This window comes from Cataglyphis hispanica, chromosome 13 (genome assembly GCF_021464435.1).
Source record: "Cataglyphis hispanica isolate Lineage 1 chromosome 13, ULB_Chis1_1.0, whole genome shotgun sequence".
Lineage (NCBI taxonomy): Eukaryota > Metazoa > Arthropoda > Insecta > Hymenoptera > Formicidae > Cataglyphis > Cataglyphis hispanica.
Window position 1 is genome coordinate 1,510,273 of NC_065966.1, and position 13,286 is coordinate 1,523,558.

The following is a 13,286-nucleotide window of genomic DNA, read 5'->3' on the forward strand; positions in this document are numbered from 1 at the left end:
ACACGACCTGCCAATGAGTTGACAGCGGTTCTCAAACAGCCTGCGAGATTATTAAAGAGATACGATTAAATTGGAAGAAATTATTTCAAAGCCGTTTTCACAAGTCAGATTAAAAGTAATGCTATAGAAAGCTTTAGCAAGCTTCTTTTTCAAAGATATCGACTTAAGATGATCCAGAAACGTAGACTTTGCCTATCACTCGCCTGTCAATCATCCTACTAATCCTCTTAATTCTTCAACTTATTCGCGAATTGGCGAATAACATCGAATATCAATTATCATATCATTAACAGATTCTACGGAAGAAAGAAGTCAGATAGAATTGAGAACATCTGCACGGCGGCTGCCGACGATGTTCCCGAAGGAAGTGGACAGGGAATCGCGATGAGACACAGAAGGCGACACGACGTGCGGCGAGTTTTATATTATAATTACCTATCCCCTTATGTGACAGTAATGCTTTCGGTCCTCCTCATTAATCGTATTCTTTACTCGCATTTTTAATTCGTGATATTCCAGCAATTTAACGAGAACAATAGTGCATCATGATTATTGCCAATTAAAATTTTTTTCAATTTTTGTTTAAACATTAAGCACGTGAAATTTATTGTTTATATATATATATATATTTACTGTCGGATGTAGATTTAGCGATAATAAACTAAAATCGTTCGCGAACGCGTGAGTTTAATCGAGAAAGAATTCGCTCGCGCGATGCATTCGTATCAAGAGTCGACGGTGTATTAACCCACATATAATAAATCGCGGCTATCGCGATAAAGTATGTGCGGTAGCGGCACGCATAACCCGCACGGCTCTGTACTCTGTACGCGTCCATGAGACGCACAGGTGCGTTTCGCGCGGTGATGTCGAAGACGGCCGCTCAGATTAGCCGCATTTATTAAAATCCGCATAATATACGCGACACGCTTCTAAGTCATTAATGCAAGTGAATTAAGGTACGATATGATGCGCACCTGATGTTTTTCTATTATTCCAATATATTGTGCTCGTTTTGTGTAAATTCCGAAGGCAAATTATGTGACTTCCGCTTTTCCTTTTGCGTACATTGAATGTGACATTTTTAAGAAAGTATAATCGCCGCAGCATCTCTAAATCTAAAATGTCATTAACAATATATATGTATTCTACAATGACTTTTATAAAGAATCACTTTTTTTTTCAAAAATAAATTGTACAAAATTAATTATGTAAATGAGAGAGAAATTATTCTTCCTTTTCCATAAATATTCTGGATCGCACAAACTTTTCATTTCATCATTAAATATCTTGGCAATTAAATTTTAAATTCAAATTAAGAAATTAAATCAGATCTTAACTTAATAGAGGTCTGAATTACAAAGTTTCTTGTAAAAAGTGTATTCGAATCAGTGTAACATGATGAATAATAAGGTATAACGCAACCTCAGTACTAATGTTCATTAGTGCAGTTGTTCATTAGTGCAATTGATCACGCAAAAGAAGCTTCTAGCAGGCTTTCGAACTCTTATTTATCAAGATAAGTCAGCAAAATGTAAACAGATTTATACAAGTGTTAGAATAATTTTACTTTTTAAATTTTGTGTTTTGCATTCTTGAATAGTTTATCATAAAACAATTATGATCTGAAGAATCTAAGCTTATATCCTCTTCTTATATTTTTTTAGTTTGATATAAAAATATAATTATACTTTCGAGGGAGAGACATAAAAAATCTGTGTGATGTTTATATGTATATGAATAAAATAAAATTTCGATAATAAATCTGTATTCTATGAAATTATAAATGGCTGTTGCTTATGGCATCTGAAACGCCATAACTGACTATATCCCCTGCTATATCAAAGATACACAACGTCAATGGAAGAACTAATGACAGGTCGGCCCCCTGTAATAGCCAGTTACACATCTGACATAATAGAACCCTGCCTTCCGAGAGATCAAATGGAACGCCTACATCGTTAAAGCGATCACAATTCTATCATTCATTTTATATATTCATCATTAGTATTAATATAAAAAAATAGAAGAATATAAAAAAAATCTCAAATTTTCTCTTAGATTATATTCTAGAATAGATAAATTAATCTACTTTCCTACAAAAAATATGGTCAATTATTCACATTATTATTATTTTTTATACTTCAAATCTTCAACATTACGAGTCCAATCAATCGACAGCGAGTTCGCTTTAGTGTACTTCCGGTCGCGCGTTCTCGGCTTCTAATCGGACTCGAGATCAGCCCTACGATGATCCCCCCTCGCCCCTCCCCCTCGCCCCATCCTCCCGTCGTTCATCGGTGCCGCATGGATGGACGTTCGAGATATTGCGTGTAGATAAGCGCGATGCGTCACGAGGTCTGACTTCGCTCGTACCTGGCAGGGGCTGTGTGTTTCGCTTCAAGAGTCGGCGTCTCGAAGGTACATGTACATCGCTGCAGATGCCAGCGACAGCCGTCTGCTGCACCATCGACCTTATTGGAAAGTCATGTTCGACGCTAAAACCGGAAGTTTCGAAAAAGCCGTTTTCCCATCGCGATAGGCTCGCTCTATATCGGACGCATTGATTTGATCGATCGCTTCGATGTGACGTCACTCGACGGGATTGTACAGAATAAATTTTTTTTTTTTTTTTTTAGACTAACATAATTATATATTCATAATTCTCAATTTATACTAGAGGATTTAAATTGCGTTTATCTTTGTTTGAGAATCTTAATTGGAGAAATCTTTAATCTTTGAAACGAATAAAGATAAAAGTATAAATTTATATATTTCTTACAATTAGACACATTTTCCATAAATCTTAAAGTTTATATTTATCTTTGTTTATGTTATAACAATTTTAGTTTTATTTCTTTGAGGGCGCAGCATCTCCCCGATATATCGGCCGTAACGCGCGTTCAAGTTTTCCGCCCACGATCGCGAGAGCGTACGATAATCCGAATATAAGAGGAACAACTGTCACGCGTATCTCTCGACGACAATGACGCGTGCAGGCACATCATCTCAATTGCCGAAGAATCCGACGCCTACTAATCGAGAGATGGGAAGGACGACCACGACGATGACGTGAATCCGAAATCATTATGATATTCTTACTCGCAAATATAAAAAAACTATACGAGCAAAGTGCGGAGATTAAATGCGTACTGCACTGAGAAAAAAAAGTTGTTGATTTGATTAAATGTGTTCAACTGATTATTATTTCTTTAATTGAAATATTCAAGTATTTAAGTTAAATACGACATATTAAATTTAACATGACGTATTTGACTTAAATACTTAAATATTTCAATTAAGGATGTTCTGGATGTACAATAGTAGCAAAAAATTGTCAAAATTAAAAAGAAAATATGTTTCTTACGTTTGTACTGTTTAAAAAATTAAAAAAATAAATTTGGATTATGAAAAAAATTAAGTATCACAAAATAATATGAATTTTGACGTCTTTGTAAAAGAAAATAGTTGGATTTAATATTTTTTTCTTAATTTATGACAAAAACTTTTGATTGTGAATATCCTCTGAAATCAACTGCAAAAAACGAACAATTTGCAGAAAGAGAAAAAGAGACAGATAATATTTTTCTACAATTTGTAGTAAATAACTTTTAAACGAATTAGTGAATCTAAATCAAGTTTTGCACAAATATTTATTAGAATTTCCTTAATATATGTGAAAACTTTTATTTCATTGGTAATATTTTTTCTTTGTCAAATTTGTCAATGAGTGCTACAATAGGCGATTTTAATCAATAGTAACTTCAAATTTAAATAACTTCCAAACCATTAAGAGAATTGTGTTTAGTTTTTTGCACAAATATGCAGTAGAAAAATCTATGAAATTTTAATGCTTTTGTTTCGATATGTGTCACATACATCCTTAAAAAAATACTAATCAATTGAACACATTTAGTCAAATCAACACCTTTTTTCTTTCAATGTGCCTATGTGCCTATCGATATCAGCTGTTTTAATTCCGAGCTTGCCACTTTAAACATTTACCCGTTACACGGAAAATCCAACGGGGGCACAAACGGTTTCGAATAGTTATTAGATTTCTATTAACGAGCTGCCTCGGCGGCATAACCGCACCTGCGTGTGTGAATGTCGGCTGGATGCATAAATCTCCCTCGCAAGCATTTGCGAATGAATAGAGAGAGGAGGTAAGAGGGGGAGGGAGGAGGAGAGAGTAGCATACAGAGAAGAGAGGTCGCGCTTCCTGGTTCGGGGGCTCCTGATCGTGCAAAAATGAGAAATCTATAGGGCGATTCACGATGTAATTCATAAATAATTTAAGCGCGGTGTGTATTATAAAGAGAGAGAAAACTGCGCGCTCTCTTGCATGTTATATCAAAGTATACATACATATGCGCGTGTACGCTGTGCGCGCATTTTACTCCCTTGCATTTTGTAATATATTTGACGTAATGTATCTCTCTCTCTACGAGCAAGAAAGAGAGAGAGAGAGAGAGAGAGAGAGAGAGAGAGAGAGAGCATAAATATGCGCATACGCGAATAGGATGTGAGTTTCTGAAAACATCGGCGAATTTCGTACGAAAATCTCTGCGGATTAAACATGCATCGTATTTATTAAGTAATATTATTTTTTTCTATTACTATATTACTCGTTAATTTTATATACTTTTAATATATAATTATATATATATATATATATATATATATATATATATTTATTATATTTTTATATAATTTATTAATTTCTTATAATTTGATGCAATATTGTATACGTAATGTAATACGTTGTGAATTCTTGAATCTCATACATTTGTTTAGATTACATCGATATCCCCGTCATATTTGCAACTCTGTCCTCGTATACGCGGAATCAATTTAGCATTCTACTGGGTTTCAAGGATTAATAGAGAGAGCGGGACGTGATAAACGCGATGATATAAATATATCGATAATCACACGTGGGAAAACTCTCGAAATTACGATAACGAAGTCGCCGAACGTGTTCGTAATCGCGCGTCCGATATGCAAAAGGGACTGGACGATATAATTCACGATCTAGTTAAACGTATTAATAGATATACTGAATAATCACCGGTGATTCTAATTTATCAAAAGTCATTAACATTTCGTACGCATATATATATATATATATATGCACACACACATATAAAAGACGATATGCGATCATTCCGAACAATTTATTGTCGACTTTTGTCTTTCCTTTTTCGCAGCTGATTCTTTAAACTATTATTTCTATTAATATCTATTAAGATCTATAATTCTTCTCATAAATCTTTCATAATGCACAGTCTTTTTTAAATACGCGACATCTTCCACACTTCTCGCTGCGAATAATTACTCGCAATTCAGAATAATTAATCGCTAAATTAGCATAAACCTCGATAAATTCTCGAAGAGAGAGAGAGAGAGAGAGAGAGAGGAAAAAATATCGCGTGTTACTTGACAGCTATCTAATCGCGTTCTATTCATCGAAGATGCAACGCGCGTATCTTTCAGACTGAAAAGTATCGGAACTTTCGTCTCGACGATTCTATTAAAGCTCGATTCGCGATGAACAAACGATCGTGATTGCGAGGATTCCTGCATCCAACACGATTCGAACGAGTCTCCTCGAAGTTCTCGTTTTCTCGATCTCCTCTCTTCGCGCGCGTATATACATATATTTCTCTTTTTTTTTTTCTTTTTTTTCCTTTCTTCTTTTGCGATCGGATCTCGCCACCCGCTCGGAGAATGTTCACGACTTGAATCAACCGTACGTTTCGTGTAAAGTAGGCGTAAGTAGGCAAACCGGGTGTCCGAATGCTTTCTTTTATCTCGGTAAAAAAAGTCACGCGAATCACAGGAACTCGTCAAAAATTCGACGCTCCGGTTTGTCTATCGCGCAAAATCTATCGCTCGACATCTGTTTTTTACGATTTTCTCTTTTTCCGGTCTATATCTTTGACTTGACTGCAAAAACTTGCTCGATAAATTCTTAATAAAACGAAATATTCTTTATAATACAAAAGTCTGATGTCTTAAATATCTAAAATATTATTTAAAAAATTTCAAAGAAAAAAATAAAATTAATCCATCCATTTCCGATTTGCTCAAGACAAACCTTCATGTAAAGCGCTAACATAAACAATCCTCCTCGCGTATACTTTTACAGAAACGTATCTGCGGAATATCAAATACGATCACTACCTAAGCAATCCCAAGGCCATTTGGAATCGCGAAAACGCACTACCCTGAGAAAAGTGTGAGAAAGAAGGAAAGAGAGAGAGAGAGAGAAAGACGATAACTGGACGATACCTCGATCTCGAGTATAAACAAGGGGGGAGAGAGAGAGAGAGAGAGAGAGAGAGAGAGAGAGACATACTTGATTTCCATCGTGCGAGAGAAACGCACATATGTACGTACTTACGCACATGTTGCTCGTCCGGTTGCCGTGCTTATGAGTCCGCGTCGTTATTCCGTATACGCGATTGAGATCTCGTTTAGTCCGAACGCGCGAAAAGTCGGCGTGCGTAACTAACAACGAGTACCTAAGCAAGTAAACGGAGAAGGGCACCGAGAGAGAGAGAGAGAGAGAGAGAGAGAGAGAGAGAGAGAGTTTATTTACTATATACACTAGCTTGCTAGTTTTTATACTCACTCGCTTGTCCATGCTTCCTTCTTGCTTTGCGGTTACCGCGCGAAATTTTACCCGCCGATCGGTTGGGTCGTCTTTTAAAAAAGAAACAAAATGGTAAAATGCACTATCCTCGGCAGCAACGGATCGTCGTATCATCGAATAATAATTGGGCAATAACCTGCGCCCGGCAATCGAATAGACATCGCGAATACACTGAACCTGCAGCCTCCTTGCGGATGTATAAATTGATACGTTGCTTCCACTGTGTACGCTATTTTTCAACGCGAATTATCGTCGGTTTAGTTGTTCGACCCGGTATATCGCGCGAGTATTCTTTGCTTTCCGAGAAATCGTTTGATGTTACCTATGATACGCGTACATATAAATTATAAAGTTACGAAAATTATTCAAAAAAGATCGTAGAATTCCGGGAAAAAATATTATGTAATTCCTTAAATAATTTATTCATTATTTTTTTTTTTCTTCGATGACCACAATTCGTCGTCTTTATATGTATATTTATTCGATAAATGCAAAAATCGTAAGAGCGGAAATGTTTGGCACTTCCTTGAAATGTTGACGCTCTGTTTCTGAGATTCTCGTCGACTGATTCACGAAAAAAAAAATATATTTTAATAAAACAATATTGTCACGGCGTTCCGTACATGAAACGTGAAACTTATACGTTCGGATGAGTCAAGTGTAGCGTGCTCCTTTTCTTTTTTTTTTATATTGCTCTTTTCGGAGGGGAACGAAACTCTTTAGGTAGAGATGGTCTCTCCGTTTTTTTCCGTGTAATGTCGAGACCGACAAATTACTTAACGAAGCCCGACCCCTCACGATCCTGGCGCCAATCTCGGTATCTACGGCCTACCCTCCGACTTGTCGTCGTCGAAACGCCGAAAGCGATTTCAATTTTATTGCTCCCTGACATCGTTAACGCGTGGGAGAGACAGAAAGAGGTAAGACATTTTTCTTTAGAAAGGGTAGATTTTTTTTTAAGGCAGGTTAATCTTTTCGCGACGGCGGCGGAATCAGCTGAGATCATTGTACGACTTCGTATACGTAGAATTTGATAAATCCTTATTAACGTTTTTATCTATTATTCGCTACATTAAATGCTTAAAACAAGTTTTCAAGTAATTAATATAATAATATATTGCATTAGATTAAATAAATTAAAATACGTGATCGTTATATTATTAAATATTAATCCGAATAAATCAATATTTTTTCACCTATAATATTTCTAATACAAATATATTACGTAACATGGTCTATTGTTTCTTTTACGCATTTGTGCGATGCGAAACCGACCAATAACGAGCTCGGAAAAAATCGATGTCCCAGATAAGTTCGCGAAGAGGATAAAACGCGCGCGATAAGAGCGACACGAGTTTTTTTTGCAATACTTTGGTTAATGGCTTGAGCGCTTATAGTCGTACCGAATGTGCGGCTATATAGGTATATCTATAGGTTTTCCCGGAGAGCACCCATATATAGCGCATGTGTACACAGTGCGCCTTCCACGCGCGTACATTTCAGATTTACTGCTAGATTCGGAGTCGGTGTCTCCGCGCGGTTGACAATAAAAATAGCGATAAAAAGAGATCGTTATTACCGGGGAGTATTTTCAGCGAAATATACGCGACGATAAATCAGAGAGGAAAGATTCGAAGCGTCCACGACTGGTTCGAGCGACACTTTAATTGTTTGAAGGGAGCACGCAGATAAGTCACGAAACCGTTAAAATGACGACGATGAAAAACAACACGGCGAAACGTCATCTCGGAGGAAAGATTCGGAGTGATGGAAGACCTGTGTTTGAAAGACCTACTTTGGAATTTTATATATTGCAGTGAATTTTATATAAAATTTTTTAAATGTCTATCTTTTTTTTTTTAATACAGATTACACTCTGCGATAACTTTTTTTTTCGTAGACTCATCCGCGTTCTGAGATCCAGCAAACTGGAGTTTCCACATCGAGTCCTGATCGTCTTTTCAGTACTTAAAGAGGTACACTTATACTTGAAACATTTAATCCGCGATTAATTCGCGCACCCATTTGTACGAAGAAATATCACAGTATTTCTACAGAGAGGATCGAAGTAGTAGTAAAAAATCACGTTGCGCGAGGAGTCCGCTCCTTTCCCGCCATTCCTTTTCTTCTCTCTCTCTCTCTTCTCTCTTTCTCCCACCTCTTCCTTCACTTATATGACTACGTGTTCGTGTTCGTTCGCGGCGTAAACGCGAATAAATTTATTTCACGGGATTTATACTAACGACGAGAGAACAGAGCTCGTCGAGGCATTTAAGTCGAATGTACATTGACATTAAACTATAATTGCACGTTGATCTACCTTAAGGATCCAAGCAAGCGTGTATTTTTGTTATGCACCCGATATATACGGTGTATTTAATAATTAATTTTATACGTCATGCATTATATCAGTCAATTTAAAGTCATCGACATAGAAGCGCTCATAGAATATTCGATTGTGTCTCGATGAAATGCGGGAAGATTTTTTAAGCGTGGGGAATTTTTTTTTTTTTAAATCATTTTGAGACAAATCACAAGCGTTGATTATTCGCGAATGAATTTAATACTCGAAAAAAATAAGATTACGTACGCAAGGATCGAGGCTTTAATAACAATGGGCAAAATATCTACTAAGCATCCTCGTATAAGCACCTGCGTCATCGCGGGTTTCCCACACGATCTCGAAAGGAAGAAGGCGCGTGCCGGAACTGGACCACAAACCCTCGAGAGATCTTATCTGGTGTTTGCATCTACGGTCTCGGGTTACCGAAAGGCAGATCCGAGGCACCCCGGGGCAATTTCGGATGATACCTCTCACCGTCTCGCACATAATTTCTCAAGAACTGTGTTAATTGACTTGAGAGATAGAGAAAGAGAGAGAGGATAGATCGATATCTTTTTCTTCACAATTTCCGCATTGTCGATATTTTTCTATACACTTTTTCTCATCTTAAAAAAAATTTTATTTTAAGACTAGAATTCTTTTTTTTTATTTATTTGCGATTTTACTACTTCGAATGTAATTTTCTACAATTCTCTAATATTCTTTCTAAAAAATATATCTTTTTTAACGAAAAAGGAACTCCGTTTTAAGTTAATTTTATTTCAAATATAAATATAAATTTCTTTTTCCAATAATTCCAGAAGATTAATGCGTTAATTTCAATCAGTTGTAATACTCGTGCCTGATTTATTTTCCGAGTAACACCGAGTATTTGTGCCAAATAGTTGTTTTTTGGTCACATAATGGATCGCCTGTCAAATTAGTTTATTGGCTTAATCTGGTCGTTCGACCTTCTCTTCCTTCTTTCTCTCGAAAGGCTAAGAGAAAGAGGCAAAGAGAAGCGGCACGGAAAACACGCGACAAGATCACCTTGACTGCGGTTTTCGAATTGAGAATCGAAGAGACCCGCGCGTGTAATCGAAAACGATCGCTCTTCGGTGGTTTGTCAAATCGTCAGAAAAATTCGCCGGATCGACCGCGCCGCGGTGAATAACCTTCTTCCCACAACCGCATTTCCATAAATATACTGTCCCCACATAATACGGATTTGCATCGTATATGTACATCGTATAGAGAAATTAGTTCTTTTGTATCTCATATATTTTTTTTCTCTACTTGCGCGAAAATTAAAAGAGCTCTTAAGAAGTTCCGGCGCCCGTTTTCTCATGACATCTAAGGCACGATTTGCCGGTTCGTCGATCAATAGATCGTGACTGGAGTCTCTTTTCAGATGGAGAGAGACCCCATTTATTTATTGCGTGTCAAATATACGGGACGGCGTCACGCGATTCTCGCATCTTTATACGTCACGCATACCCGCATACAAGAATAAGATTCGCGCGAATATTATTGTAGATATCAGATATTATTGACAAACAATTGCGCTGCTCGAAATACTTGTATTTTAATCGCAATTCGCTAATAAGATCAAGAGAATTATCGACGATATAATGACGTGAAAAGAAATTTTATATTTATATTTATATTTCGTGTATAACTGCTGCGAAGGTACAGATAAAATCTTCAAGTAATTATTTTGTTGGGAGAGAGAGAGAGAAAAAAAGTCTAGACTCTAAAAATATATTTAAAAAAATAGAATAAATTGAGTTGCGTGCGTGCCATTGTTAACGCGATATTCCTTTACGTATGTAACACAACGTAACAAATAATTCGACGATATCACGAAGGCGAGATAGCCGGACGAAAGAGCTTCGGCCTTCTCTGTGTCACCTCACTGAATTGTGAGGGAGGAAAAAAAGAACGATAGAAAGCGTTAGAGCAACGTGCGTGATACACGTGACTGTGTGAACGCTTGCGAGATTGTGTGCGTAGGGCCTACAAGGAAACCCTTCTACGCGGGTCGGCGCCGTGGCGCCTCGGCACCAGCCGGTCCTCCTCGAGATGAGAGAACATTCCCTCCCGATGTACCAAAGTACTTCGTCGTAATCGTCAGAGGCTCGTCCTTTCCACGAATGCCGTCGGATTAAAGCTTCTCGTGATCGCGCGACCGCTCGCGACGCCGAATACTGCTCATTTGTTATTATAATAATATATTTGTATCAAAAGGACTCTCTCTCTCTCTCTCTCTCTCTCTCTCTCTCTCTCTCTCTCTCTGTCTAGCTAAGAATATATGAGCTGTATTTAATTTCAAGAATAAATTAATTAGCATAAGAATTTATCGGAATTTTTCGGACACGACCAAAAAGAATTGAATTAACATTTTTAAAATAAAATTAATATATTCACGTATGTATATTTTGTCAAAATTTAGAAAATAAATTTCTTCCGTTAGTTTCTATAATTTTGATAAATACACATGTTTGAAAATGTTAAACAGTATGCAATTTAAATCACATGTATAAGAGTAGCTGTCCTCTACGCATCGTAAAGAAACACTGGGAGGCACTCTCGTGTCTCTCCCGTTCTACTTGGCTCCTTTAATCAGCGTCCATTACCGATATATACCTGGTGCCATCGGCACGGTGGCGTCGGACCCTTCTAACTCTCGTCGCAACTCTCCGCCAAGCTCTCATCTAAATTCCGTGTGATCCGTCGAGGGCTATGAAAAGTACGGCGCCGCGTTGATGTGGCGCCGTCGCCGCCTAACATCGAAACGCGATTATTTTCTCAACCGGTCTCCATTAGAAGATTCGATATTTTCCGCCCCGCTTGAAAGAGAGAGAAAGAGAGAGAGAGAGAGAGAGAGAGAGAGAGAGAGAGAGAGAGCTCCCGTAGAATGCGCGCTCCGGACAATTTATAATTGCGTTTAATTGCACGGATAATAAATAATTTCGTTAAACGATAATTCTTCCGTATCTTGAAAAGATGACAGTGACATATCTGATTGACACATCGGACCGAAAAATATACATATTAATATTTCAGCGTTAAATGCATCTATCTTATTCGGCGCCTCCTCAATTACTCTCGGACAACATATATGTATATTATAAATATAGCTGCATTTAGCAACTCTGTTTATATTTTTTTTTATTTCTTTATAAAACACATTTTATGTATTTAAATCCATTACGTCTCTTTATTTGTAACGCCTTGATATTATCCAAGATATTCGGTGATTTATTATTAGATGTATGCGGTTGATACTGATTTACGATTCGCGTATAAATTATTTTCTTCGCACTCGCGATTTCTCATGCAACATATTCGCGATCGAAATATCCGACGACATCAAGATTTCGAATAGGTTTTGCGTCGGGGAACGACATACGAGCTGAGATGCAATGACCGGCGCGTAAACATCGCGCAACGGATCGCCCCGTATCGTTGTATAAATATATGTATAATTAACGTTAATGAAGAGAGTGCGCAAGGTCAGTATTTTATCAACATAATGAGCGTTTGGTAATCGCGTTGAAAATTAAACGGCGGCAAACGCTCGTGTATGTGTGTGTAACTTGTAACTCGTCGGACAGGATTATTACTCTCATTGAGCTAATGCCGAGCCTCGCGACATAAACAATAATAATATTTTAATAATAGCGATAGTGACAAAGAAAGATTATCTTTCGCGACCGATATAATTACAAACGTCATCATCCACCGCGTAATAATCGTCGCGTATAATGTAATATAACGATCACCGCATCGGCATTTGCGAGAAATTTAAGTTTATCCTTTAAATATGTATCAATTAAACAACTAGAATTAGAGGTATCCGTTTTTTGTCCTCATCACCATAGCGAGCAAGACTTATAAGATTATTAATATATAATAATTATATATAAATTGTACATCGAATACATAACTCACATAAATATTCTTCGATTTAATCCTAAAAAAAAGCTTTTAAAGAATTAATATATTTGGAAATTTTTTTATACGTCCTTATTGATCTTTCTTTCCCAAAAAAGTCAGTCTTGTGGAAACTGAATTAACAGCTGTTGATGATAATTGAGAATTGATGTCACGCGTTTATGCTACAATTATCGCATTCTTATCCCGATCGAACTTGATATATTCTTTAACGATAGCGTTACTCGGAACGCAAGCAAAAACGGAGACGAAGGATCACGCAATGCGTGGATAATGAATTAGCTCCCATCGAGGATCGCGTGACACATGATTGCCGTCTTTCACGCCGATTACGCCGCAAAGTTTAAT

General features: G+C 37.1%; 1 protein-coding gene and 1 long non-coding RNA gene across 4 annotated transcripts in view; one reads left to right on the top strand and one right to left on the bottom strand.

Moving 5' to 3' along the window:
* Positions 1-6,479, bottom strand: part of LOC126853891 (uncharacterized) — a 34,595-nt gene extending 28,116 nt beyond the window's left edge. The window contains exon 1 of the long non-coding RNA XR_007688038.1: positions 6,362-6,479. This is a non-coding gene — a long non-coding RNA (uncharacterized LOC126853891). The remainder of the gene's footprint in view (positions 1-6,361) is intronic.
* The window catches only part of LOC126853870 (GATA-binding factor A-like), a 43,297-nt gene that overhangs the window by 19,459 nt on the left and 10,552 nt on the right, over positions 1-13,286 (top strand). The gene's annotated exons all lie outside the window — the stretch shown is intronic.